The 5,191-nt window shown below is 33.4% G+C and overlaps 1 long non-coding RNA gene across 1 annotated transcript; it reads right to left on the reverse strand.

Moving 5' to 3' along the window:
* Positions 1-739: 739 nt before the first annotated feature.
* On the reverse strand, positions 740-3,482 carry LOC127879966 (uncharacterized). Its single transcript, XR_008049366.1, has 3 exons — positions 2,616-3,482; positions 2,221-2,314; positions 740-1,849 (listed from the first exon to the last, which is right to left on the reverse strand). It is a non-coding gene; the product is annotated as an uncharacterized LOC127879966 (long non-coding RNA).
* Between the last annotated feature and the right edge of the window lie 1,709 nt (positions 3,483-5,191).

Consider the following 5,191-nt stretch of genomic DNA (forward strand, 5'->3'; position numbering starts at 1 on the left):
TATTATGCACTGATGATAACGCTTATGTATATTGACATTTCATAATATTCAAAAGTTACTTATAATATTATTTATTTATTTTTCTTACGATATAAATTATATTAATATTTGCGTTGTTTACTTATGGACTTGTGTGTATGAATGAAAGATTGGATACTTTTGAACATATTAGAAATATTGAGATTGTTTGACGAGATGGGACCGATCATGAATCAGGCGTACGGTGAATGATTAGGAGCAAGAACACGGATATATCCATAAATTGTGGCAGCCTTCAGTGTCAAGAAGTCTGTCACAATTTGCAGGGATGCTTACGAGTAACGAAATCACATCGAGACATATATCATTCCCACTAAACATGCATTATGGTAACACAATCAAGTCAGATATTGAAGAAATTGCTAACTTTCCAAATGTAGTAGGGTTTATTAACGGCAAGAAGGTGCAAATCCAAGCTCCGCATCTTAATGAGTATGCCTTTGCCAATAGAACGGGTTATCATTCTATCAACACCCATGTATACAAATAAACACTTATTATTTTATGTAGAAGCCTAACCACCTATTAATTTATAGTTTTATCACATGTCAATATACATGCATTTGTTTGCATACGGGTTTTTATTTCATATTTATGATTTCAGAGATTAACCTGTTTGTTTAAAGGCAAAACACAACATTAATTTCACTGTTTTGTAACTAGTTAAACAATAACAATCAATAATTTGTGTGTTCCATGAACAATTTCCTTTTTTTTATTCAGTTACATGTGTATTTAAGTATAATGTAACCTAAAACACAACATAATGGAAAAACACAGCATTGAAAAGTGTTGGTTGAAAGTACACTTGGATACTAAATGTTTCAGTAAATGAAATAATCATTATTTATCATTATTTCTGATAGAGAAAAATAGACAAAATAAGCAATAACTTAAACATACAAATTGTTTGTTTTTGTTACTATGGAAACAATGTAGCAAACAAACAAAAATATAGGATTTTCATTGTAAAACTTAAATAAATACAATATTCACACTGATTTTTTTCCAGTTTTTCGCAAAGGCAGTCTGTGTCCATAAGGTGAAAACAATTTCATGGTAACATGGAAAAAATGATTTTTGTTTTGTAAATATGAGATATAAAAACTTGAAAACAAGCTTGTGCAATTAGAACAACAAACGTTTGCATTGAACATTTCAAAACCTGTATCAACTGACACATTTAGCAATCGTATACATGTTTAAGCTTTCCTAGGAAAAGAGGATTTTTTGGATTGTTTGGGGGAAAATATATCACCCAATACCTTGGCCAAAATAAACACTGATACATGATGTATGTAATTGTTGTGGCACTATCAGAGAAGATCAGATGCGCATCTTAATGCATCTTCTTTTTTGGGGAGCACAGTCTGTTTTTTGTTGCTCACCAGTAGCGCGTTTCGGACATGTCACGTTTTTGATTCATCTATGCGACAAAATTCACGAATGTTTTCAAATAAATACCACAGATGGTCCAGATCAAGCCCTTTCGCAAACATTTCTTATGGCAGGTTGTCACAGCTCACATTAACATTCACTTTTGAGACCTTCCTGAGAGTGATTCTGACTACTGGTGAGTCACTAAATTCCCTGCATTCCACAACACCGAGATGCTCCGCTGACACATGGAAATTGATGAAATTTGGTGACATTCTTTAGGTGGTGAAACAATGTCGTAAGGTAATCCTTCCTGTCTTAGATAACAACAGGATTGGAAGAGTCCCCCACAAGCTGGGGGATGTTGTGGCTCGTCCTTGACGATAACCCCACAGACGCAGCGACATCAGACAACATTTCTCTATTGAAGTTTCTGTATCAAGATTACCATTTAATTAAGAAACAATTGCAAAATATAGTTTTCCTATTATCAAATTATTATTTATTGTTGTCGTTGTAATAGAAAACTACAAAGTTTGAAGGATGATTTTGCATGGGATTTTGTTTGCCATATCAAGAATTTCATACCAATAAAACAGCTAAAACTATTAAAATGAATATTTATTTTCCTTTTACAAGACATAAAGTACCTACGCACTATTTTTAATTGATTTATGTTTTATTATTTTTCTATTTTATTACATAGAAGAACTATACAACTGGATAGACTTGCGGAAATGCAAACAAGGTTTATCAAGAAGGATCATGCAGGTCACATACACCATACTGTGATAAGGAATTTACCTCCACTTTGACTTCCAGTTGCCAAAGTGCCAATCTGGTGTAAACTTTTTATGTCTTATCAACATAAAGCTTAGTGTGATGATTCTGTGTAACCCTGAAATGTTAAAAAATAATTATTAAAAAAGGTCAGGCTACAATTTAGAATATGTATTTTGTAGTAATTGACTGACTTAAAAATGTTGACTCATTTCAATATATTATTTTAAGAGAATTTTCCTTTTGGGATTGATACCAGAGTAATTTTTTTTAAACATATTTACTACATATCAACATGCTTTACCATTTTGCAATTGCATTACTGCAAACAAATATTTTTAACAACAGGTTTAGCTAAATTAATTTCTCAACATTAAAAAAAGCTATCAGAAACACAATAACTAAGGGCTTGTTATTACCTACAAGAACTCTTCACAGAAGGTACCAGATGACTATGTTGTTTTTATTTTGGCCGCAACAGTTATCACACTGAAAGTGAGCATGCTGTTCGCCAAGACCGTGTGTTGAGCCGCATACATGCCATACGTCCCGGATTGTCCGGGACAGTCCCGGAAATGAAGAACTTGTCCCGCTGTCCCGGAAATCTGTCAAATGTCCCGGAATTTACAAAATCCATATATACATGTACCTTATCTTAGGCTTAACTGCACCTCGAATCTGTGTTTATCTGCAGCGTCTCCATGACAATGCCTACCCGAATAGGCAGACTACAGGGGTCCTGTACTCCTGTTATCATATCGATTGTCTCACGTTCGCGGTCAAACCGAAAAGGCGGCATTGTTTAATGTGGTTGTTAATTGACTTTAATCTACTACGTCATTATTTCCCGCTGCGTAAGGGCAAAGGATAGTTGTTCACACATCTGAAGTCCAACATCGCTGATTAAAAAATTAAAAGCAGTTTATGTTCGCACGTTTAACCGACAAAGAAGTTGAGTAAAAAAGTAAGCATATATAAACGTCATCCTGTCCGGATTTTAAGTTGACGATCTACCGGTACTGTTTTGTTGTATTCGTTTTAATGTGATTGGTTGTATTTATTGTGAATTGATTTTAGTTGACGATCTAACCGTACTGTATTGTTGTGTTTTTTTTTATTATATAAATGTTATAAATGAATAAAGGCGTATCAACAGCTACGCGTTACACACCGGTCTTAATAACAATAACGCAGTGACGTCACCATCTATGTTTAGAACGCTTACACTGAAAACACGTTGCTTGTATCTAGTAACGGAAGTAGTAATGTTTAATTTGACGTTAATAGATCAAGTGTATTTCGGATAGGCTTTCGAACTTTTGCAATAACGATGCGAAACAAAAAAAAAACGTACCAAATAATGCATATGTCTATAAATATCGCTACATTTTATACATGTCCCGGCAAATCGGCAAAAGTCCCGGACAATTTAACTCAATGTCCCGGAATTGGTCTGAAAAATTATGGCATGTATGGTTGAGGTAGTGGTGAACCTGGCTGACCACAGCATTTGCACCTTTACCATGTGACTGGCCTTCATCTGCGAGGTAAAACACCTGCTTTCCTGTGAAACAGAAGACTAATAAATAAACCATAATAACTTACTTGAGATACCCAAAAAGTTTGTTTTTTTCCAATTAATTAATAGGTGGTTTGAAACATTTAGATAATGCATGGTTATTGTCTTATCATAAAAGATTGATATTAGACGAGAATGATATCCTCCAGACCACACACGCACACACACACACAACAATAAAAAGTAAATAATCAATTGGTAGTTGATTACATTTAGACTGATTCAGTTTGTGGATAGCAATGATATTAAATTATTCAAATACCAGATCCTTCACAGCTGATTCCATGCACCTCACATTTCCTCGGGGTCTTGAAAAATAACTTCCCAACCTGTAGAATATCAAATTATTGGTTATTTATCTACATAACACTTTTTTATAATAATAATTATTAATTAAATTTGTGCTTAAACATTTAAAAAGTCAACCTTAAATTTGTTTTGTTTATCAGCTTCTGCCACATGAAGTTCAGACTTTTTAATAAAAGCAGTACCTGATGTTTTTTTTGACAGCTTCTACATCAATATCAATATCAGACTCAATATGGTTTGACTCAAGGTCACTTTCATAATCATCTACCACATCAAACAAATCTTGAGTAGCGGGGTGAGCAGTTTCAAAATAAAGTTCATTTACATTCGACAAATCATTTAAATTTAAAAACGAAGTGTCCTGGTCTTGTGAAATTTCACATGGAATAGTGTTGGTGTTAATAAATTGAGACATGATATTTTAAAGTCAAATTTAAATCTTCCACCATTTCATGTAAACAATTTAGTTGCTATCGTACAGTTTACTTCCGGGTCAAACTTGCGAGTCGCGAAAATGAATCACAAAGCCAAAATACACATATATATTTCACTTACCTATTTTAAGCATGTGGAAATATCATTTCCGAACCTTCTTCGATGGAAGACATCCATTAGTACACGATGTCATTTTGATTTACAGCGTTTAATAGCCATTGAAAATGAACACTACGAGACAGGTTGCGCTACCCGTGAACTGCTCAAACGAAACAGTGTCTTTCAAGGGGAATAATTTGAATTAAATAAGCGGATTACAAACCAACAATTGTGCCAGTGTTTAAAGGACATATTCTTGCTATATTGTGGAAAATTTTCAAAGCATGTCATAAATTATGAGCCGAGAAATTGTATGAAAAAGACGAAATATCCAGCGCATTTTCGTACAAGATTTTTATCTCGCGATTTCCCGACATAAACGTCAGCGTACACATACACAAGACTGATTTTCGCTGACGACGTCACATATAATAATTGAACTTTAAAGGTACATTTTCACAGAGCGACATTTTCACAGATTTTGACATGTATTTAATATATATATATATATATATATATATATATATATATATGTATATATATAAGAAAATATATCAAATATATATCATGTCA

The sequence above is a fragment of the Dreissena polymorpha genome, chromosome 4 (genome assembly GCF_020536995.1).
Source record: "Dreissena polymorpha isolate Duluth1 chromosome 4, UMN_Dpol_1.0, whole genome shotgun sequence".
NCBI lineage: Eukaryota > Metazoa > Mollusca > Bivalvia > Myida > Dreissenidae > Dreissena > Dreissena polymorpha.